The following is a 25,417-nucleotide window of genomic DNA, read 5'->3' as shown; positions in this document are numbered from 1 at the left end:
TTTCATCTATTGTTTTGTCTGTTTTCTACACAGGTTTGCAGACAAACTTTGGAATAATATAATTGGTGCGATAAGTTACATCTTTCTATTTTTTCATTTACATATTTTCACACTGAACATTTTTGTTGTATTCTTTGACGCAGTAGCTTATACTTTTTAGGTCCTGAGGAAGGCTAGACACTTTTTGGTCACAGATAGCTGAAACATGTAGACCGACCTACCCTCTAAAACTAGACAGTAGCAGTTTATTTTTTCACAACTGCCTTAGCACTGGTTTTAACCCTGACACTAAGATATATACAATAAACACATTTTTCTCTGAGTAGCCAGTTTTAACTTCACTAATTTTTGTTTTTTTGCACTGTGTCTGTCACCTAATAATAGCCCACAGCTCATCATATCGTGGATTCTAGTTTATCCTATGAGATCATTCCAATAAAACATCCCTGTGCTCATCCCTCACAGTGCGTGGGCTGTAGCCCTCGGCTGTACTAGGAGTTACAGCCGGGAGGAGAACCCAAATGATGAAGCACATCACCCGTGGGTGAGTGATGGGACTCCGTTTCCCTATAAGGGTTGCCCATATGGCATTTTATATTTAGTTGAGCTTAGGTACTTATGAGTAGTGCAGGATGCCTGTAGGCACCTAGTAATAATACAGACCTCGAGACAATTTATTGTGTTTTCAGAGGATGGAGATTGGGCTGTAGTTCTTGAGGTCTGTCAGGTCTGCGGAGGGCTTCTTGAGGAGGGGTTTGACTTGTGCATGTTTCCAGTTGTCAGGGAATGTGCCTGTTTCAAGGGTGCAGTTGATTGTCCGCCATTGTTCTGTTGCGAGAGTTGGTTGGGAAAGTGTCTGTGGAGGTCGTTAAACTTTTCCTGTGGACCCTCTCTCTCCCGTTTTTTTGCAATCTCCATCCTCCCCTTCGCCTCCAAAGTCACAGAGAAGAGCGTCAGCATCCAACTGACAAACTTCATGGAATACAATGACATCCTTGACACATCCCAATCCGACTTCCGCAGTAACCACAGCACAGAGACCGCCCTCCAAGCTGCCATGGATGACATCTGCACACTCCTCGACCAAGGCCATACTGCAGCCCTCATTCTACTAAACCTCTCAGCAGCCTTTGACACTGTCTCCCACTGCACACTAGCCACCAGACTCCACGACACAGGTATACAGGGAACTGCCCTAGACTGTATCTGCTCCTTCCTAGCCGGCCAAACTCAAAGAATCAGACTCCCGCCCTTCCTCTCCAAACCCACAGAGATCAGATGAGGAGTACCCCAAAGATGCTCCCTGAGCCCCACACTCTTTAATATCTACATGGCCCCCCTTGCAACCATCGTCAGAAAATACGGACTCAGCATAGTATCCTACACCGACAACACCCAGCACATCCTCTCTCTCATCAAGGAACTCAACATCACCAGGCACAACTTCCAGGAAGGAATGAAGGACGTCACAACCTGGAATGTGCAGCAGCTGCCTGAAGCTCTGCTCAGAAAAAATGGAAGTCCTCATCCTCTGATCCACCCCTTCTGTGTGGGAGAACACCTGGTGGCCCCACACCCTCGGCAGCCCCCCCACTCCCGCGGACCATGCTTGCAACCTTGGTTTCATACTGAACTCCCCCTCACCATGAACAGACAGATCAACGCTGTATCTTCACATGCTTCAACACCCTCTGCATACTCCACAAGACCTTCAAATGGTTCCCCCTGATTCCAGGAAAACCGTCACTCACGCACTCATAACCAGCAGGCTGGACTACTGGAACGCCCTCTATGCCAGAATCAACAAATCTCTACTTCACAAACTCCCAACCGTCTAGAAAGCCGCAGCCAGACTTCTCGGCATCCCATGACAAGACCACATCACCCGGCACCTACAATACCTCCCCTGGCTCCCCGTCGATAAAAGAGTGACCTTCAAGCTGCTCACACACACCTACAAAGACCTCCACAACACCAGACCCCAATACCTCAATGGAGATGAGAAACCTCCACTCCACTGACCAGGCCTTGGCCGAAATCCCCCACATCCACAGAGCCAGAACAGGAGCCAGATCCTTCTCCTACATCGAGGCCCAGACCAGGAACAAATGCCCCCTCAGCATCAGATGAAGCCCCACATTGCAAGCATTCAGGAAGAGCCTCAAGACATGGCTTTTCGAATGACCGGAGTTGCCTGAAAAACCCCTCCTCAAGTGCCTTGAGACCCTCACCGGGGAGTAGTGAGACCTATAAATCCCTGATTGATTGAATTAACTCAGCGCCAAGAAACATCAGGGCACTAGACAATTCTGACCTCATCCTGCAGTTTACTATTAAACACATAAAGTATTAAAGGAAATGCCACTCCAACGGAAAGAACTTCAACCAGTCTGAAGTACTCATCACTAAGAAACAGGGTTGTTTAGATGGTGAGGTTTTTGATTGTGCCTGAGGAAGATCCCAAGTGGTACGATCCACTACATCGTGAACAATGCAACTCTGGCGCCACCTCCTCTTCAACTGGTACATGCCCTGCTTTCCTGGATCAGTGTGCAGAGAAGCACAAGTCGAGGACTGCAGGCACATTTGTTAGCCCATATTAGGACACTGTCAACCTCACTTAGTGATCCTTGCTGAGTGCAACCTAACCATAGCAGTGGACAAAAGGTACTGTGCAAAGTGCAAAAATACTGAGGGGTGGGAGAAAGTCATTCAGCAAGAGAGGGAGCATGAGCCAACATTAGCATAGGCCAGATGGGTCTTCTCCATGAACACTTGTCAATCCAGAATCACAGGAGAAACCTATAGAGAATTGCAAAAAGGAATAAAAACCTTTTTTTTTCTATTTCGAGACAATCTGGAAACAGCAAACACATAAATATATAAAATAAAATGTATTTTAGAGCTGTGTGAATTGTTTCGGAATGATTATTACAGCATACAGAGGGAAAATTGATATGCAACATAAAAATCCTTCTACAAAATGTGGCAACAACATGAGTAAGCCTTGGAAAACTACATTTCATTCCGTAATTTCAATATAAAGTGCTATTGGAGTGTCCTTGACAGGGGTGTACCTTAGCCAGAGAGATTTGGGGCAGTAAATCTCAAATATCCCAACTGTAAAAAGAAGAGAGCTGCAGGGTGGAAAGATGAGATGTCCAAGGTTCAGGGAGGACACTTTCAATGATGAACAGGGTCAGAAGAGATTTGCATTGTGTGGGCCTCTGTTTATAGTAGCACACTGGGTGAAACATGATGGGTTGAAATGCTATCCCAAGCTATTGCAAGTGGTTAGACTTTGTCAGCATACATCTTATCACCTCTTGGTGTCTGGTTGCTAGTGTATGTGAGGAAACATGAGGCTGGTACTGCTTTCTAAGCCTACTACTGCCATTATTTGTTATTTCCAGAATGTAGCACATTTGCACCCCTTCAATGAACACTTCTATGACCACAGACGTCACAAACACGACCCAGGGCACCCAGACCCAACCACAAGCCAAGAATGCATTTGCGGAGTGTCACTCCCAAAAACCCCTTCCAGAAGCTTGACCCACGCCCGTCCCAACTGGCCTGGTAGTTCTCACAGGGAAATCATGACTATCTTCATGTTCAACACAATAGCCAGGACTCCTTGCCCTGGGATAACATGTTTTAAATGTATTTTCCCTGCACACACTCTTCATGTCTGTTGCGAATAGTCTTGATGGCAGAGCTGTCAAAACTGTGTGTGTAGACAAGGCTCCACATCTCCAGTTGTCACTTTTTATAACTCATTTTATCAAATGACTGGCTGCTCCATGTACTAACCATACGCTGCAAATAGAGGTGGATGCAACAGCAAATTAGGTCGAGGCTCTTGATTGGCTATACGATCCAAGCCATGAAAACATTTCCTATGTGTATCGTGTAAAAAACCCTGTATTTTTCCTTAGCACATCAGACCTAGAAACTTTAATGACTTTGAACCTAGAAACAGCAATTTCTTTCTCCTCAACGACAATGCCATTAGTGACCTAAGAGGCAAGCCAGCACACATGTAAACCCTAAACAAAGCAGAGATTGTTATTAAAGATGGAACACGATTACAGTCTAATAAATCAAACATTAAAGGGGCTTGTAAAGTGCATATTCGGAAATCAAGTATTTAAATGTACACTTATGTGGGAAAATAAAGAAAAAATAAGCTCTGTGAAATAAAATGTTTGCTGAGGATCACACACTTTGAAAAAGCAGGGAAGGAGGTACTAATTCTCGGTTATCTGGTTTCCACATTTTGAAATTGAGCCAGCAGATGGATATCTCTCTCTCACCTGCTTTACACGGGGGTAAAAGGCTCAAATTACCTAATGACCCCTGAAAAACGTACCATCACAGAGGAATTTTTGAGTTGTGTTATGTAAATAATTGGCGTATGTTGGTTGTCGTAATTTGCTGGTTAATTTGAACTGAACAAATGAGTATGTAAACATGATCAGTAGCTTATTTACGTTCAAATATCCACTGTGGGTACAGCAGATAATGAAAAACACGCATTCCTAACCACTCTCTACTGTTGGATAATCCACAAATCATGGATAGTAGAATTTACGAATGACACACTCTATATTTACAATATTTGTACTGATTCAAAATAGGAAAGAAAAGTCACAAACAGGGATAGCCTTGCAAAGTCTGAAATTAACTAGTTATTTTAAATCCAGTATGTAAATCTGCATGTTAAATAAATATATATCGGTTTTATAAACGAACGTAGATACAACTATACGAATTTGTAGCTAATACCTAGTATGTGTTTACCCAAATGTACAGCAAAGAAAATAGTCACATGTGTTAAATAAACAGTGGGAGACTTACCTAACTCCTGACTCCACTATGATAATTTCCGTTAAGGCTGCAGCAAGCAATGTTCGCAGAAAAAGATTACAATTCTGGAGATGTTATTCAGAAATGATAAAGCGTTTTCACTTAGGTAATATCGATCTCGAGGACTCGATTTGAAGTCTCAGGGTGAGAGCTGCTTATATCTGGAACTTGGAAAACACTAGACGAACCTGCCAAGTCAAACTTTCAACAGCTCCACCCACACCGAACGGCATTTCGGGACAGAAGGTGTGGTTTTGTCTCTAGCAGAAATGAGTTACCAGACAGTAGTCGATTATTAAACATTAATTTTCCCAATTCCACAGTGAATGTTTGGCACGGAGTTCTGTTTTGTGCTGCCAACTAACAGCTGTAATTCTAGCTAAACCGTTGAAATCCAATTTTTTTCATGTGCAGTTATGTAGCTGTGCGTTATATCTACCCGTTGAGAGAGGTAGCGAAGATTCTTTGCATGTTAAGGATTGGCCTGGCAGGAATTCACATTAGGAAGGCAGGGTTGGTTATGTGGTTCACTACCCTATGCTCGTGCATTGGCTGGAACGGCCTTGAGAATGAAAATGTCACAAGTGACCCTTTTACCCAGGGCTGGACTGTTTGTAGCGGGTACCAGGGGTTTCCTGGGTGGGGACTGATTTTCAGCCCCTGGTGGGGGGCCGTTTTTGTTACAGGAGGACAGCAATTTCGGCCCCCTGTAACAAAATCGTCCGAAACCGGCTCTAGCAAACATCTCGCCGCACCTCCCTCCCCTCCCAGGGGGGCCGGCTGAGCAGTTTTCCAGGGCCGGTTTCTGTTCCCAGACCGGCCCTGCTTTTGCCCACTGGATGCTGACAAGTTAACTAGTGGCTGTCTTAAAATCAGGCAACCCTTGTGTGGGGGGGCTATATCCTGCCCTGACCAGGGTATGAGCCTCAGTCTGCTGGCTGGCACCACGGGCCTGCGGGGACCGGGCCTCCAACAGGGAATTGAGGGATTTGTCCAGCTTGCAAAGGCCCCAGGCTCCTTCCTTGTCCGATGCCACCCTGGCCCAGGTAGGGGAGGTGGCCCTGCCTGGTGCCTGCAGCCCTGGCTTCTCAGGGGAAAGCCATGGTTTTGCCTGCTTCTCATGGAGGAAGGGGATTACATGAGCTGTTCAACCTGCAGGAGCCCCAGACTTCTCCCCAGTCCGATGCCACCCTGTTGTGTGTAGGGAAGGTGACCCTGCCTGTGACCCTAGTTTCTAGTTGAAAGTCATGGCTTCACCTGCCTCTTACAGGGGGTGGGTATTACAGGAGCTGTCTAGCCAACAGGAGTCCAGACTCCTCCCTTGCCTAATGCCACCCTGACCTGGGTAGGTAAGGTGGCCATGCTTAGTGCCCTTCAAACCCAGGCAAAAGCCTGTTATGATGGAATTGTGGGAGCTGTCCAACCTACAGACTCCTTCCTGGCCCAATGCCATCTTGGCCCAGGTAGGGAAGGTGAAAGTGCACAGTGCCTGGAGCCTTGACTTCCCAGGCAATAGCCATGGCTTCACCAGCCTCTCCTGGGGTGTAGGATTTTGGGAACTGTTCAGCCACAGGAGCCCCAGAATCCTGCCTGATCCAACGCCACCCTGGCCTGGGTATGGATTTGGCTCTGCCTTGTGCCTGGAGCCTTGGCTTCAGAGGAAAAAGCCAGGGCTTTGCCTCCCTTCCACAAGCAGATTACAGGATCTGTCCAAGCTGTAGGAAACCCAGACTCCCGCCTCATGCAGAGATAGTTTGTGTAGGGTTCAAAGGGAACAATATGGCTTAGAACACTGGTATGCAATCATTTCCTGGAAAGCCCTATTCCGCCATCACATTACAATCAACATAACTCAGTCATATCAATACAGTTTAACCTTTAAACCATAATATCTTCACATGACTTATGTGTGCGGGGGCTTACCTTTCCCATACCTTTATTTCACATAACCAAACCTTTGAACCCTTCTCAGAGCCTTGTGCTCTATTATTTGCTCATTTCTGCTTAGGTAATGTGTGGCAAAACTGGAATTATCAAATGCTGTCAATGCGTACCAGAATGGGATACTATGTTTCCCGCCGCTAGACACCAATGTTGGAAAATGACGCATTAGTTGTGAGGCCTGCACAAATAATGGGTCTACATTTGTCCTTCACTGGGAACCAAACACCCCATTGTAGTGCATTGCAGAGCAGTCTCAGGCTTACTCAGGGGAGATAGTGTAGGCTAGTAATCGCTATTTACAGGTACTCAGAAATAACACTCAATAATTGATTGTCCAGTCTGTACTTTTCTTTATAAAAAGGAAGAGTACATTTATTACACACACACTACTCAATACTATGCATCAATTTACAAGCTGTTGGAAAGACTCTTAGCAGCCTGGACCTTCACACTGGGTCCTGTCTCTGCTCCTCAACCTGGAAGGTCATGAGGGTCATTGTCTGCAGCTACCATGCCCAAGGTGAGGATTGTCGCCCCAGCCCATCAGCTAAAGATGCGCTGGGTTGGTGCGTTCTACCTTCCTGGTGCATGAGCCTGGGATTAAGGAGGGTTAAACCTCAGCCAACCCCTTGTCTCCCCTAGAGCCTGTCTGGAAATCAATTTTTCTTTCATTATCGTGGGGGTTTACAAAATCTGGGGGGAGACAAAAGTCGGAGTTAGCTGTTCCGGCAGGCCCTCTTGCACACTGGTCGGACAGGAACTGACTGGTCATCTGTGCAGTCAGTCATTGGCTAGTGATTTGGTCACTCTGTCTGGTGATCAGGTGGCTTGGCCCAACCTGATGACCAGAATGTTGGCAGGAGATGACAATGATAATAGCACTCAAGAGTACCCTTCCTTGAGCCACTGACTGGCTTCTTATATCCAAGCGGCTCCGATGGTGTCTGTTCTGGCCATCTGTTCACCATGCTGACTTGCAAGGTGTTTGCCCCCATTCCTCCACCTGGTGGTGCAGGACAGGAGAAGGAGCCCCCATGCCGCACTTCACATGTTGGAGGCAGCCTTCCACAGGCTGTCACCCCATCCCTCGTGGCACAGGCATCCACGCACTAAGATAAAAGCTATGAACAGAGGATGACTTTCAAAAGATCACAACAAGGTATCCGCCTCGCTACTTACGAAACCCTGACCCAGAATCAGGTAGTCTACAAATGATTTAGCACGAGGTGCCCCATGGACATGCAGTGCACTAAGAGTGATGGAGGCTTCCCCCTTCCGTCCACATTCCAGTTCACAAGCGAGCGGCTCTACTCACCGGCACAGAGGCCAGCTATCCCATGCCAACTAAGGCTCCACGGTCATGCGTAATCGTTACGGTTTTGGGGTGTTAAACCTGTCATCATTAGATCCGAAAATATGGGAGACAAAAGGTAAAATGGTTGGGGGAAAACCCCAACCATTTTGCCTGCTGCCTCCCATGTTGGCCTTAGAACACTGAGCACTTTTCCACAGCTAACCAGTGCTAAAGTGCACGTGCTTCTACCTAAACATGATGACATTGGTCTTTATGATTGGTGTGAGAAGTTGGCCTGATATATGCTGTCCACTAGTTCTAGTGGGCACCTTGTATCAGTCCAAACAACCCCTTATGGCGAATGGTTAAAGACAAACTTATATGAAAGCTATCCTAGTGGTAGCTATGGAGAGCAGCCTTCAGGCTAAGTCTTGAAGAAGGAATGTAAAGCAGCTTATTTTACCAGTCTAAAATCAATTGAATGATCAAATGAAAGGACAACCACACCAGGTATATATTTAAAATATATGTATTGATGTTAACACACACCCCTCTAGTCTCTTTATGAGACTGGAGTTTGAAGTACTTAAGTTACAAGTGAGCAAGCATCAGTACAAGCACAAATACATGTTTGGGCCCTAGGGGCGTACCAAACCATATACCAAAAAAAAGTGATATAAGAACCACGACTGGAACAGGCACTAGGCCTATTGCCTCTAGAATCACTGGGACCCCAAGGAACCACCGAAGGTAGTGACACAGGGGACCCACGGGATCTGTATGCAGTGTGAAAACACAACTGCGGGTTCCTATTATCTTCTATGGGCAATGTCGCGGTTTGAAATTTAAAGATTAGGGCCACTTCTAATCGAGTCTGAACCAAACCCTTTTGGACTTAAGAAGTTCAAGGGCTAGCACCCACGAGAGCACCGGAGTACTCGACTTACCTCACCCAGGGAAGCCGGGTGCATAGGTGTCTTTTGGTGTTGGGTCGCGTCGTCGATTTCAATGGAAGCCTGCAAAGAACTGCTGCTGCCGGGAAGAGGAGAAGTGTCCGAAGAGATCCAAGCCTGGATCTAGGATGTAAGGAACCTGAATGCAGAGGGGACAGAGTCTGGGTCACTAGCCAGTGACCGAGGGGAGAATGGACCAATGCCCACAGATGTCGGGTGCTTCAGGTGAGTTGATCGGTGTCTTGACTCTTCAGCCACGAGGTCCAGGAGGTGTCGATGAAGTAGACGAGCCGGATTCGAGCTGTCCAACGATGTCTGTGGGGTGCTGCAGTGTCGGCGACCGGAATGGACACAACAAGCCTTGGCAACGGCAAGTCACTGGAATTCAGAGAAAGGACTGCGGTGCAGACCAGCAAGGTCTGAGGGAATCACCCAGCAAGGGTAAGTCAGGGCACGTCTGGAGCAATCAGGTAAGCCCAATCAGAAAAGGAGTTGCCTTCATGGGGACCTGCTAGCCAATGGGCTAGTGATCGTGACGGAGCCTCGAGTGGTCGCACTTGGAGCTGGCCCATGGGTCACACGTAGAGTGGAGGCCAACAATCTTTGGTGCAAGAGGTGCTCAAGGCTGGGGCTACTCGGAGCCCAAAGCACAACTTCAAGGGGGACCAGGAAGATAGTGTTGCTGCAAAAGTTCACGGTGTCCAGGGGTCATGGTTCCACGTCACCCACGATATCCACGGGCCTCAGCTTTACTGTGGACTCAGGGTAGCCTCGAGGAAGTCTGGAAATCCACCTCTGGGGAAGCAGAGACTTCAGGGTCCGGCGGGAGCTTCAGAATTGCAGACCAGTCAGTTGCTTCTTTGGTGCCTGCCAAGCAGGGGAGTCTGTCCTTGACCCCAAGGGAGATTTCTTCAGTCTTCTAGTCCGGATAGAACATCGAAGGTCCAGGATGTACATTACAGAGTTTCGACCAGGGTAATCTAAAGTCCTAGGGACTGGATTCCTATACTTATACTAAGTTTAGGGGATGGACTAACTCTAAGGCCCCACCTATGGGTGGACCAGTAAAGAGGGGTGGTTACACCCATTTCCTTTGTCCAGTTTTGTGCCAGAGCAGGGGCAGGTAGCCCCTGCAACCGGTTTGAACTGGAGTATGCACAGGGACACCAAGTGTGACCCCAGTGCAGGATTTCAAAGCACCAGAGAGTGCTGCCGCCCAGCCCCAATACACATCAGCCTGTCTGGGGAGGTGGGGACACCTCCCCTCGACAGGAAACCTATTGTCCAGGCCTCCCTTGCCGGAGTTTCGGTCAGCAGCAGGAGGCCAGACCCGTGTCTGTGGCAGAGGCATCCATTTTGTGATGCCAGGGCTCAGGAAAGTCCTGCCGGGTTAGGCAGTGTGAACATGTCTCTCCCTCTAGAAGGGTGGAATGCTACCCCCGCCGCCAGGACTGGCGGGGGGGGTAATATTCCAAAGCGTTTGACACCAAACACAACATGTTTTGATGCAGCCATCCCAAAGTTAGCATTTACAGCGAGGTTATAATGCACTTAAGAGTATATGGTATGTGTGGAAATTTAGCTTGCAAACTGAACATTATCTGCGCCATCTTGCCTCTCCCCAGCGCCACGCACAGCGAATGCACGGCCGCCATTTTAGGCACCCCACTCTCTCCCCCGCTCATTGTCAATCGCCAGCGCGTTCCCCTGACACTGCAAGCACCCCCCGCGCGCCGGCCACCCCCGCTCTCTCATACAGGCCGTAAACCCTCTCCTTCTGCGCGACCCTGCTACGGAACCACATCCGACCGACATCCCATACATGGTCGTGCCTCTCCTTTGATAACCCCTTTCCTCTGCGCCCCATTGTCCGACCCGATCCCAGGCCATCACCTAGCCCTGCGGATGCAGTTTATTGCCCCTACTGTAAGGGAAACACCCCACATCAAAGGGATTACAGTAGATCAAAGCCCCTACCCCCTGAGACCCGACCGGTTGCACACACCCCCGGGAATTGGCGGAATACCCTGCTGCGCGATAGCCCTCTCCTACTGCGGGTGAGGTGGGAACTTCTACTGTAGCTATGTGTGGGATCGGATCTGAGCCGGGGCTTCAGGGGATGTTCTCTCATGCATCAAGGGAATCTCAAGAATGTACTATGTGTAATAAAGCAATAAACCTGTGTATAAGAGACCAGGTCTCAGAGATGCAGTTAGAGCACCTCGTGACGATACCTTGCTGTCTGATCTGATGTGTTCTGCTCCGACGGAATAAAACTTTGTTTCCTGCCTTCCAGTCTCCGGTGCCTGCCTCTTTCATTGGTAAATTATCAAGTGGTATGAGAGGCGATTACCGCCGGGCAAATACTTGAAAGGTTATCGATTGAAACTGCCTCTACCATTTAACAATTGGCGTCCCAAACGTGGGGCCCATCAGCGACACGTGGATCCAGTGGGAGAGGTCCCGACGACAGAGTGAACGACTGCAACGATCGGGAGAGCTCCTGCCCAATAGACCCTCGTCTGGCAGCCGATCATCCGAACTTCACTGGTTCCGAGCAGACCTCTCTCGAGTGATCTACGGTCCTGACTGGGAACCATCAGGAGTGCCGCGGCAAATACGGAGAGTAGAGGACGATCGGGCGCTGGAGGCGGAAGACGAGAAACTGTCCACGCGGTCCGGGTAAGGTCGTGATACACGACAAATTGCGAAATAATTGATTGATTGTTTGAAGCTTTGGAATACTAGTATTGCTCATTGATTGTGCTCATTGATTGTTCTCTTTGAGATATTCGCTGTCTACAAACGGGGAGGAGTAGAAATACTCTCTCTCTCTCTCCCTTTGCAGATAGTGAAGGGTAGGTAACGCAGACTTTTGTCCCCGTTGTAACCCGTCGTGCCTATCTTTATCTCCCCACTGATTGATTGTCCGAACATTGATTGTTTTGAAGAATAGTTCTCTTTGAGATATTCGCTGTCTACAAACGGGGAGGAGTAGAAATACTCTCTCTCTCTCTCTCCCTTTGCAGGTAGTGAAGGGTAGGTAATGCAGACTTTTGTCCCCGTTGTAACCCGTCGTGCCTATCTTTATCTCCCCACTGATTGATTGTCCGAACATTGATTGTTTTGAAGAATAGTGCTCTTTGAGATATTCTCTGTTTGCAAATAACGTAGAATAGAAATATTCTGTCTAGTCTTTGCAAATAGTGAAGGGTAGGTAACGCAGACTTTTGTCCCCGTTGAAACCCGTCGTGCCTATCTTTATCTCCCCATTGATTGATTGATTGATTGTCCGAACACTAGTTGTTCGATATTGGTTCTTTTGGAGGTATTCTCTGCTTACAAATAACGAGGAATAGAGATATTCTGTCTAGTCTTTGCAAGCAGTGAAAAGATAGGTAGTGCTGACTTTTGTCCCCGTTGAAACCTGTCATGCCTATCTTCTCCCCACTGATTGGTAGTTGGTTCTGCCCGGACCGCTTATTAGAGGTGGACCATCCGGCTCCACTGGAAGGCACCCCTAATAAGGACATGTTCACTAAATATGGACTAGTCGCCGTAGCTTATACCAAGCTATGGCATAAATATACAAAGAAGGACCCCGAGAGTCAGTGGCCACTGATGGGATCCTTCGACGACCATAAGATAGAAGCGCTAGAAATAGCTCTGCGTAGCAATAAGACAACGCCTACTATGCTTGACAGTATTGGCATGTGGCGCAAAGAAGCAACGCAACGGAAAAAGAGGGAAGAAGTAAAAGCAGAAAAGGAATTACGAAAGGCAGCCCACCTTGCCGCTAGAAGGTTAGAAGAAGAAATAAAGGAGAGAAGGGAAACTAAACTAAGGCAGGAGCCCGAAACATCAGGCCAGTACGCTGTTAGGACCCCTTCTTTGCTCTACCCTGAGTTGTCCTCCAAGCAGCGAACGAATGACGAATTACTGTTAGGTGCCCCGATCATTTACATGCCCCCTCCATATGCACCCTCCCAGTCAGTAGTGCAACACCCACCACCCCCAAACACGAGCGAAAGCAGTACAGGGGCCTCGGTCCTCACGGCCTCCGTGCCGGCTGAGCCTCTTGTACTGAACACAACGTCGGCAATAATGTTGGGTGACCCTGAGATGAGAAAGAAAGAGTCCATCAGAATGAATCGACTAACAAAGGATGAACGAACAGGAATCGACAAAATAGTAAAGGCACTGGTGGGATCCTTTTTGACCTTACAAAAACTAAAGTAACGCTAGGAGTTAGCCCTTTGTGGGACATATGAAACCAAGGGAAGGAGCCAAGCTCACGGTCGAGACGGCCACGAGGTAGCCCGACTCCATTACTCTCGCTACCTAAACATGTCTGCCCTACTGCCCACCCCGCCCAATAAGCATGACAAAATCCTGCACAAACGGAAGCCTGCTGACACCCACCATCGACGTCACCAAACTAGGGCTAGATCGCGCACAATTGGGCTATGTTATTTTCCGATTGCACAGTAACCTCCTTGTGCTCGTCACCAGATCGCAAATATGTACAAACACTCCAACGAAGTAGTATAGTTATAACATTTTAATAACTTATAAGATATAACAAACACACCAACAGGGTAAACAGGTTAAAACACGTTTTAAAACAACTATTTACATGACAGTATGCTGCAACCTCCATCCCAAAGCCTTAACGTCCACGTGACACCGTGCTCGCCTCTCCTTCCTCGAAATTGCAACATTGGCCTGTTTTGGGCGGTCCTTTTAGTTGACTTTGGGCTATAAAAGCCATGCAAAAATCCATTGACATCAGTGGCGGACGACTGTGCGAATAGGCCGGAGGCTATACGAAGCGCCGAAGTTCTGGCAACACCAAGGCGGAGTCCGCCACGCTGTGCGGACCTTCCCGTTTTCTTTCTTCTTTCTTCAATAACGGCTGATGCCCTGACGGGGGGAGGCGACGCGGACGGGCCTCCCCCGCCTCCCCAAGTGGAGGCTCACCAGCAGATGAGGGCACCCCAGCCATCTTTTTCATCGGTCTGCTGAATTGCACCCTGGCACGCTGTGCGGATCTTCCCATTCTCTTCTTCCTTCAATAACGGAGGGTGCCCTGGCGGGGGGAGGCGACGCGGACGGGCCTCCCCCACCTCCCCAGGTGGAGGCTCGCCAGCAGATGAGGGCACCCCAACCGTCTTTGACTCGCCGGCCAGCTAAGCTGCACCCAACCGTCTTTGACTCGCCGGCCAGCTAAGCTGCACCCAACCGTCTTTGACTCACCGGCCAGCTGAGCTGCACCCTGCCGCTGCACGCGACCACCGGACCACCGCCCAAGCACGGGTTCACCAGGATCGCCACTAGCACCCGACGCGAGGAGTGGGCCCCCGCAGCCAAGTAATCGGGGACCCACCCCGGTGGCGATACCATCCAAACTGCTGTCGTCGCTGCTACTGGAATCACCCCGGTGGCAGTACCATCCGAACTGCCGTTGTTGCTGCTGTTGGCTCCTCTCCGGTGGCTGTACCGAAGAGCTGCTACTGCTGCTGCCTTTTGACTCCAGGCGGTCGGCTCCTCCGGATCCAGGCCTAAGCCCACCATGAGACAATTCTGGACTCGAAAGCTTGTCTGCTTGGGCGTGGGCCCCACCCTTGACAAAATGCTCCCCTCAGCCTTGCAAAATCGGCTGGAGTATTTGACACTCGACTCCCGCAGACTTCCGGTAAGGACAAAGCCGCCGCCATTGCTCTTTGCCCCGGGCGGCAGCCACCTTGCCTCCGCTTGGTGCAGTGAGAAAGACTGGTTCGAAGCGTCGGCGGAAGAACCCGCCTGCTGCCCCGCCCCAAGAACGAACCATGGCATTTCTACGGGGTCGCAGTGACGCCATGCTGACGCAAAGTTGACGCTAACGAAAGTTCTCGAACTACTGAAAGGAATTCTGGTCCAACAGCTAATTCATGGAAAGACTTAGACTGTACTCTGGCCCGACCTCGCCCCAAGATGGCGCCGATGTAGGAGAGGCCTACAAACCCTTGTGGCGTTCCAGTCACGTGACATTTGTGTTAAAAAGAGAGATATATATAGATATATATGCGATGCTTCCACACCTGATGGTCGGGGAGGGGCGGGGAGGGAACCGATTTTATGCCGTAGTAGCGTTGCTCATGACACTCGACGCCTCTCACGCCGTGGCCGGCCTGAACGGTTGTAGGCCCGTATCTTGTACACTGACATTGTTTTAAATAAAGGGCCTCTTGAAAGAATTACGGAATCAGTGTCATGACTAATCACATAGGTTGATAAAGATTTCTTCTTTTGAAATAAATGATTGTTACTCCCAAGCAATAGAAAACAGATAATGCAGTCCCCATTTGCCTGAATCTTTTTGATTAACGGAATTTGTACCCATCACACCTATCTTTTCCAAGAGTTGTTAAACAATGGTCAACCATAGCTCAGGGTATATGCCGAACGCAAGGTATGGTATCTTGCACCTTAATACACGACCGATTGAGAAATGCATGTATGACAAGGGAACCCGAATTTAGGAAATGAAATAAATTAGAGCATCTTTGTCTCGGATAAAAAGAATAATAGGTCTGTGGTATCACCCATTCCTGCGACTAGCCTGGTATGTGGTATGTAGAACTTTTTCGTGTCTGCGCGCGCTAGGGTACTTTGAATGCTGCACATCCCCTCCCCTCTTTTTCCCCTCTATAGGTCACGACGAAGCTCCGACTGAAGAATGAAGTGGACATGGACCGCACCGAGTTCAATATCAGGGAAAATTTAGACAAACGTTGTGAGATAGTGTGTGAAGTGCAGACCACCATTGAGAACATGAGGAACTGTATGGCATGATGGTGCGTGTGTGCTATGATTACACGGTATGAATGTGTATGCATCTCATGCTTAGGTCACTTGAAGAGAGCGTCACTGTATGATTGAAGTGCTCGCCCACCGATCAAAGGGAGGAGAATAAAGGGTCCGACACCCCCTAGGATAAACTACAAAATACTGAAAGTACGCAGCATGCATAGGAAAGGAGGACAGGAAAGGAGAGGTCCCCATACTCAACGTAGCCCTGAGTCTCCGTCTTAAGTTTCTGCGCTTGATGCATGTACTGTCACACCCTATCCGGCATTTGTGTGTACGTGATCACCGAATCTATGTCTTTTCCCCGCTTGTGTTTTCTTACATGGAACAGACCCATGCTACTCCATGTTGTGTGTGCACCAAGTGGCCTATTATCTTACCCATGTCTCCCTCGTTTTGTGTCGTATGTATGCCAAATAGCCTACTCGATGCACACCTATCTCTCTCTCTCTCTCTCTCTCTCTCTCTCTCTCTCTCTCTCTCTCTCTCTCTCTCTCTCTCTCTCTCTCTCACTCCCTCCCTCACTAAAAAGCCTTCCTACCCTCTTTCTTTTTGAATAAATTAACGACACATACCTCCTGGGTAAGTGTATAATTGGCCTGGAGCACGGTGGTGTTCGAACAAATTGACTGAAACAAAACGACCGTACTTTGCCACGTTACTACCTCTCCTTTCTACAAATATTGAGCTTAATTGGCTGAGAAAAGAAAGGACAGGTAAGACGACTGATGTCTCCCAATTTGGCCCTCATCACGGGGACTATATGTCAGTGGTTTTTTTCAGAGCTTTAACAACACCATCTCCACCGCCCAGAATTACCCCCGCCCAATTACCCCGAAATAGAATGTCTAAAGCACCCCGTTCTCCCAAGATAACCCCAGCCCTATACTAGCCGCCTCAGAGTATTTCGAATGAAACAGCTGATGACCTTATTCACTAATAATACATCACCTAAACTGATAAAGGGTTACCTATTGTCGCCAGCAAAAATAATGCTTAGCTTATGTTCCTCCCCGAAATGGATACTCGTGAACCCGTGACAGTAGCACCTCGCACTTTCTTTTCATAAACTTAGCAGTCCTCGGAAGGAAATATGTATTAACAAAACTTGTGTTGAGAAGAACGAGTCTCTGCCGGAGAAGCCGGTTCGAATTTTTAATAGACTAGAGGGTTGACAGATGTCAGGCTTCCTGCAACCAGTATCGGGCGCAGGAATCGGCACCTAGAGGGCCAGACGATGGACAGGGATACCCACAGAAACTTGCACCACAGCAATGATTAATAGATTAGTAACGCACACACTAACATCAGAGTTAATAGGCACCAATCATACAGCAACCGATAAAAGCATGTCCGCAACTACTCGGTGGTTGGGAGAGAGGATGAAGTATGTAAATGTCTTCCCTGCCAACTCTCTAAGATTTTTGTTTCTTGTACTCATTTAAAGATAACGTGCTGCCATCGGAAGGGAGGGGTCGGACGTGACGCACAGCCTGGCTGCAGACCATGGAACATCTATGACATCGACCAAGGGGGAAGCTACGAAGCAAAAAGGGCGTGAGACGAGACACCATTTTCAGGATGATAAGCGCGAAGGGCTACATCGAGGCCCCCCTGCTCACTGACCAGCATGCCTGAAGTCTCAACCCGTCGGGCCCGATTGATGGGCCCAGTGCTGGAAGATTCTGCTCCCCTTGGTCCACATTTTTGATCCGACCCCACTCCACCCCCTCTTCCCTCGGCATCCCGAAGCACGTCACACCCTTCTCTCTCTCACCCTCTTTTATATGGATTATGAATCCGACTTACCTACAGAAGAACAAAAAGCAGGTACCCTGTCTCAAAGTACCTATGGTGAACTGTGTTAAGGAACAGGGCTGTGATCGGAGAACAGTGAATGGTCACACCCTGCAACGTGAGAAATTGGATTTGAGCTGGACCTTAGCTCCACCGCAGGTGCTCAACAGTGCCAACGAAAGAAGAACAACAATAAGAGCTTACCAGTGATGGCTCTTTATAAAAAAAGGACACTGGAAAGAAGAACCCATGTCAAAGTTGAAAATCCTCTCCCAACCACCTGTTTATATTAACTATCTTCCTATCAAGTTTTCATGATGTTGCATCAATCACTTCCGACTGTACACTGAGAAGTTAAGAAAATGTAACTTTGTATAGTAACATTCACACAACACCAGCCATGCACACGACTATACTGACTATTTTCGATCCACACGAAGTCTGGGCCTTAAGTAATGTATGAAATATCCCTTGTTTTGCCAGAAACATCCTGTTTGCTTTACAGTATCCTATTTGTGCTCAAACAAACTCCCCTCCTCCTGTACCTGGGCCTGACATGCGGCACAGCTGATGTAACTCTGTATGTACTACCTCCTTGCCTACTTTATCACCTGTATGTAACTATAAGCAAATGTGTCAGATTACTCCTGCCTGCCCTAAAAACTCTGTATCTTTAAGGAATGTACAAAAGACATTAACGATATTATAGCTGAAGGTTAACGAAGATAAACGTCGGCCAGGCAAGCTGGCGAGATATGTTAAAAGGGAGGACTGTGGAAATTTAGCTTGCAAACTGAACATTATCTGCGCCATCTTGCCTCTCCCCAGCGCCACGCACAGCGAATGCACGGCCGCCATTTTAGGCACCCCACTCTCTCCCCCGCTCATTGTCAATCGCCAGCGCGTTCCCCTGACACTGCAAGCACCCCCCGCGCGCCGGCCACCCCCGCTCTCTCATACAGGCCGTAAACCCTCTCCTTCTGCGCGACCCTGCTACGGTACCACATCCGACCGACATCCCATACATGGTCGTGCCTCTCCTTTGATAACCCCCTTCCTCTGCGCCCCATTGTCCGACCCGATCCCAGGCCATCACCTAGCCCTGCGGATGCAGTTTATTGCCCCTACTGTAAGGGAAACACCCCACATCAAAGGGATTACAGTAGATCAAAGCCCCTACCCCCTGAGACCCGACCGGTTGCACACACCCCCAGGAATTGGCAGAATACCCTGCTGCGCGATAGCCCTCTCCTACTGCGGGTGAGGTGGGAACTTCTACTGTAGCTATGTGTGGGATCGGATCTGAGCCGGGGCTTCAGGGGATGTTCTCTCATGCATCAAGGGAATCTCAAGAATGTACTATGTGTAATAAAGCAATAAACCTGTGTATAAGAGACCAGGTCTCAGAGATGCAGTTAGAGCACCTCGTGACGATACCTTGCTGTCTGATCTGATGTGTTCTGCTCCGACGGAATAAAACTTTGTTTCCTGCCTTCCAGTCTCCGGCGCCTGCCTCTTTCATTGGTAAATTATCGAGTGGTATGAGAGGCGATTACCGCCGGGCAAATACTTGAAAGGTTATCGATTGAAACTGCCTCTACCATTTAACAGTATGGCTGTATCACAGAAGAGCCATAAGGAAGTATTTCCGAAAGCTGCAGAGGGGCTCAGCTCATGCTTGGGCACCCTCTCACATAAAACCAGCACTCTGCCTTCAGGATTGTCAAGGCCTGCCATAGGAGTGGCTTATAGGTTTATATGTGTCTGTATAAGGTAGTGATATAGGTAGCCTATAACACTGTAAGGGGTGCAAGCACACCCTTACCCAGGCTGCAGTAGCAGACCTGTGGTGTCATTTTGGAGTGCTTCCCAGGGGTGGCATAATATATGCTGCAGCCCCTGGTAGGCCTCTGAGGTACGTATGCCCTAGGTACATAGTATACCAGTCAGTGATAACTTTATTTCGGTCAAGCGACCATAAAAGTGCACAGGCGTACATCAACAATTACAAAGACATGATAAAACAATAAATATACATATAAAGTTAAAAAAGTTAAAAAAGAATTAAACTTGAAGTTATCATACAGAGATAGTTAAGTTAAGAAAGTTTGTCTCCTACGCCACATACTGTGCAAATAGCGGGATACAGCAAAGACGATGTTGGGATGAGTATCATAGATTAATGACCTGCAAGCCTGCTTAAAGTGGCGAAATCCCAAATTCCTACAAATAGGAGTCAACCAACATTTCCTGATTGCATAATAGGCTGGACAAAAGAATAGTACATGTGCAACAGACTCTGTTTTATAATTACAAGCAGGACAGCTTTCCTGGTTTTGAGTCTGCCACTTAGACGAAAAGGACCTAACCGGTAAAGTACCAAATCTTGGCTGGATATACAATTTTCGTGCCAATGGGGGTTCTATTTGATCCATGAATTCCTCCAGTTTGGAATCTTGCTTAACCATGAGGAATTCTAAGGACAACCTACCCAAAGCTGAGGAACTCGAAAAAGAAGAAAAATTCTTCATGGATATCAGGGCAAGCAGCTTTTTCCTTGTTATCCCAGGGCAACTTGCTTCCGGGTTTGCCCACAGATCCGGAAGTCCTAATTGGATACAACCTTCATTAATATGTGTAAGCCAGGGGATCTCTTTATATTTAAGAACAGGCCAAATCTCTGCAAATTCTGACCTATAGGAGGTCAGTTCAGGCACTGACCACAGCCTCTTCCAATATAAAATTGGTCTCGCACTGATGATCTCCTCTATTGGGACTAGCCCAAGATCAAGCCTAAGGGGGATCAGCGGAGTGCTAGAAGGAAGCCCTAAAAGGGATCTCAGGAAGGACTGCTCAACCTTGAGGAGAGACACTGTCTGCTTATGCCCCCAAAGTTCAGCCCCATAAATTACGGCCACTCTTGCCTGTCGACAATAAATTTCAAGGGCAGGGGAAACAGGTTTAAAAATTGATTTTTTAAAAACTTTATTTAAACCCCCTGTCAATTGGGCAAGTTTGAGCGTGGACTTAGCAATTTGGGAATTCCAGCTAAAGTTCTCCGTTAACGTAACGCCCAGATAAACAAAAGTTTTGACCCTTTCAAGGGGAATGTCAAATAAAACTGGATTTGGGCGCACCCGCTTAGGGGGGTTAAAAATCATATATTTTGTTTTCCCCAGATTAATTTCAAGTCCTCTTAGCTCACAAAACCTCGCAAAACCATTCAATATGTTTTGTATGCCCGATGACGTTTTTGACAATAACAGAGTATCGTCTGCAAACATCAATGCGGGCACACGACCTGACACCAATTTAGGGGCGTCATTGTCTACCACGCGGTTTAGGTGGTCAACAAGACCATTAATATAAAGGCTGAATAATGTCGGGGCCAGGACACACCCTTGGCGGACGCCTTTTTGAACGGGGAAACGTTCAGTGAGCTCACCATGCTTACCACACCTTACTTGGGCAAAATTGTTGTTATGGAGCCTAATTAGGACGGCCAATAAGTAAGGTGGAAGGCCCAGTTCTGCCAATACTTGCCACAATTTAGTTCGTGGGACTAGATCGAATGCCGCCCGCAGGTCCACAAACACTAGGTAGAGGCTGCCACCCTCAACCAAAGCTGTTTTCCAATACAAGACCTGCAGGCGAAAAATCTGATCTAGAGTAGAAGTACCAGCCCTGAAGCCTCCCTGGAGTGTGGAGAGAATCCCATTCTCCTCAATCCATCCCAAGACCCTGTCCAAAAGAACCCTCCCCATTAATTTTTGCGAGGTGTCGATAAGGCTGATAGGCCTATAATTGGAGGGGGTTAATGGACAGCCCTTTTTAAAAACGGGTACTATTTCGGCCCCAAGCCAGGTGTAAGGTACTTCACCCCCCTGTAGGATACGATTAAACAGGACAGTCAAGTACGGTGCCCATATCTTCGGTTGAGCCCTAAATAAGTCCCCTGGCAATTTATCCAAGCCTGGAGCCTTATTTGGGAGCATTTTTCCGATTGCTGTTTCCACCTCAACCAAAGTGAAGAGTTCAGATGGGGCATAGCACCCTGGGACTGGTAAAAGATCTGGGGTATCAATAGACAGACTATCAAGATTGCTCGCGCCATAAAGATCACTAAAATGACGTTCCCAAATTGAAGCAGCTATGTTAGGGGCAGGGGCGTGGGAATGGCCACCAACTCCAGTTGCAACAATGGTCCAAAAGGATTTTATGTCCTTGCAGCTAAGCGCACGTCCCAACTCTTCCCACAGTACAGCATCCCCTTCCTTCTTCGCTTCACTGATTGCCTTTTTATACAAAGAACGATTTGCTCTAATTTGCTCCCTGTCCTTAATTTTTATTGCAATCAGCAAATCCTTTTTGGCCGTGCGGCAGGTTTTATTAAACCACCTAGCTGTTAAGGCCCGGGACTGTTTAACCCTTTTAACTGGGTACAGGGTGTCCTTTAATGCAATAACCAGATTACCATGGATATCTGTAGGGCTACCAAGAGGCCCAACTCTCCCCATCTCTTCTATAAATGGTATTATTATTCCATACAGCTCCGCCAGCTTACTAGTGGACATTTGAAGTTCTGGCCACTTTACTCTCCTTCTACAATTTGTGATTGTCAATGGGTCAATCACAAAGTGATCACCCGGAGCAGGATTTTTAAGTCCAAAACTTCCTGGTTTAAGGGTCAGGGCTAGAGCATTGTGGTCACTATCAGACCTCTCAATGACCACAAATTCATGGAGCCTGTCCCAATGTCTGGCTTCAATGAAAATGAAGTCAATTGTTGAGGTATGATTTGCTCTATTAAACGTTACATTACCAGGTCTATCTGGCATCACCCTTCCATTGCATGCTCGCAGTGATGTAGCTAGGGAGAGTGACTGCAATTGCAGAACAAGGGGGGTCCATACCTTGACCAAAGGGGCCAGTGGGTCAGGAATATTCCATAAAGCATCTACTTCATCACGATCTCCCGTATTTGGGTCCAGAAGGGGCTCAAAGTGGCAGTTAAAATCCCCGCCCAGGATTAGCACAGTAGAGGAGTCAAGTGACTGTAAGAGTTTAGACATTACAGTAATAGCCTTTGATTCAAGGCCCCTCTTAATAGGCCTTGAATAGACATTTATCAGGGCAATGCTTGGGCCGTTCACTACATCCAATAATACAAGTTGTACATCCCGAGAATCAGTTGGAATATCCTTCGCCTTGATCCCCAAATGGGAGCCAACCCATATAGACAGCCCCCCCGATGGCCTTCCCCTACCACTCTTACATGCTAGAATATCAAATGTTGCAAAACCCGGGGCCGCACTCTCTTTAAGCATCCAGGTTTCTTGCAGCATGCAGATGTCAAAGGACGAGACAAATGTAACCCACTCAGGGTTGGGGAGTTTATTTTTAAGGCCTGCCACATTCCATGAGATTATTTTAATCCCTTCAACGTTGGGGGTTTGCTTAGTTATTTGAGGTTCCAATAAGTTGGTAGAATAGCTCAAGGGTAAGGTACCAGCATCCACCCTCTGTTTGGTTACGCATTCTAGAGGGGGGCATGGAGTAGAGGGAGGGACAGGTAGTTCTGGGGTCATGATCCTCTTCAACAGGCTTTGTCGTTCAATTTGTCCGGGATTACCATTTTGAAGCAGCCCGAGATGTACAAGTGGATCAGACTGGGTAGCAACAAGGGGAAGTTTGGTCGTATGTCTCATCTGTCAATCGCAATCATCAAGATTCGAAAGAACCTCATATCGATTCGAGACATCCAGTGGTGTAAGAGGGATCAAATAGTCCTGCCTCCCAATACGATTCCCATAGCTCCATGGTAGTACAGTGTCCCACCCTGGAATGCTATCAAGGAACATTGGTTTGGGATTAGTTTCAAGCCTTTTATACTCTTTTTTATGAAATAAGCAAGAGTTAGTCAAAGAAACAGAAGGAACCCCAAGGTATCTTGTTCTGCTCCCTTGGTTTCTGGGGTAAAAAAAGGTTAACTCCAAGGGAGTAATAGAAGTACCAAATGTCTCTGCAGGCCAATTAAGGATATGTCTTACAGCCGCAGGGTCCCTAAAGTTAATGAGAATTAAATCCCCCTTAATATCCTTCTTCCTGCTTCCCAACCAATCCAGTCGGCGGACGTGAAGAATTTCGCCATTGATGATATGGGGGAGTGGACGATTTTGGCTCAGCCAATGTACAGTCTTATTTTTGAGCTGAGCAAATCCCTCCCTCTTACCATCAGGCAGTTTAGGAACTCTCGCCAACACTACCACATAGGGGACTGCTTCAGGAGGTAATTCAACCTGGGGCTCCCTGAAATTTTTTCCCCTAGCAGCACTGGGACTCACGCGCTCATTAGAGCCCACATTTTTTCCATCTCGTTTATCCCCAACCTCTGGGTTTCATTTTGGGCTTGTACGTCCAAATGTCTTACAGATTTAGGGGTTAATTGGGACAGCTCTTTAGCGCTAGTAATCGTTACACTAGCTCCAGCTGGACCTTCTCCTGCGACAGGACATGGAGGTAGTTTGGTTTTGACGGGAGAATGGTCCAACATTACTATATCTCTAGTCTGTCCTATTTTGTAGTTGATGGCCGATTCTATATTCCCCAGTCTTTCCTCAACCCTCTTTAACCTCTCAATAATAGGTAAAATGAAGGACCTTATAAGGTGCTCAATACTTTCCAGGGGGTCATTAAGTTGTATTTCCTTAGGAGGACAATGTTGGGGGGTGCCTACCTCCACCAGGTTTAAAACAGTGTTCGCGGCAACCTTTGTGGTTTGTACAGGCAACGTGGGAGCTTTAGGGGTAGTAACAACAGGTTTGGTGATAATCATATCACTTCTCCCAAAGTCAGTGTGGCTAATTTTAGGTCTACATGCATCTCCGCCCTTCTTTCTCCTTTTTTTGGGTGGTGGGCCGGGAACTTTAGACTGCACTAAAGGTCTAGTCTTCCTTTTAGTAGGCTCTTTATATGGCAGGGAAGAGATTGGTAACACTTCTGTTCCCGACAAAGAGTCACGCGAGCAAGAGATAGTTATTACATGTGTAGAATTCAGGGAATTAGGTGGGGAAGATGGGGGAGATAACTCCCGAAGAAGTGCAGGGACACCATCTAGTGAGGTCAAGTCATCGTTAGACGGGTTTACAACCGTCTGGGTATCTTGTTGTAAAAAATCAGTAGGGGGCCTTTTCTTCAGACATTCAATTGACTGGCGGCGCTCAGCCCTTCTCTCAGCTAGTATGTCCTCCCTCTCTAGGTCCGTAGTGACCTTACTGAAATATCGGTCCAAAGTGCCCTTAGCCAAACCACCAGGCTTTATAGATGACGAAAACTCTTGATTCTCAGCCATAGTGTCTTGAATAAGCAAGCGACCACTACAAAAGAAGGGGAAAGGAGTAAGCGACCCCAAGCAAGGAATGTCACACACAGTAAGAGTCCAGGTAACTCCCAATCAAAGTCACTGGCCTACGACAGGCCTATCTCCAACCCAAAATAATCCACAGAAAATGACAAAGTGTATCCTGATAATCAGGTGCTACTAATATAGCCAGTCAAGGTAGGTCCAATGATACAAAGTAGAAAGGCAATATACAGATGAGTAAGATGGCAGGGAAAGCCAACACTTTCAACACTTACAGATTAGTAGAGATGTCAGAGGGTATGCCCAGCCCGGCCTCGAGCGGTCCTTGACGGGCTAGGACGGGCCCGC

At 47.7% G+C, this 25,417-nt stretch overlaps 1 protein-coding gene across 3 annotated transcripts in view; it reads right to left on the bottom strand.

Moving 5' to 3' along the window:
* Positions 1-25,417, bottom strand: part of LOC146857046 (histamine N-methyltransferase-like) — a 383,299-nt gene that overhangs the window by 348,041 nt on the left and 9,841 nt on the right. The window contains exon 1 of one of the 3 annotated variants that reach the window (XM_085647544.1): positions 4,861-5,077. The exons of 1 other annotated variant lie outside the window; for it this stretch is intronic. The gene's annotated coding sequence lies outside the window, so the exon portion shown is untranslated. Of the gene's footprint in view, positions 1-4,860; positions 5,078-25,417 lie in introns of those variants that run through there. One more of the 3 variants, XM_085647542.1, reaches the window with a different exon arrangement.

This window comes from Triturus cristatus, chromosome 3_2 (assembly GCF_964204655.1).
Source record: "Triturus cristatus chromosome 3_2, aTriCri1.1, whole genome shotgun sequence".
Taxonomy (NCBI): domain Eukaryota; kingdom Metazoa; phylum Chordata; class Amphibia; order Caudata; family Salamandridae; genus Triturus; species Triturus cristatus.
The sequence above is the reverse complement of the archived record's forward strand: the minus strand, read 5'-3'. Positions and strand labels throughout refer to the sequence as shown.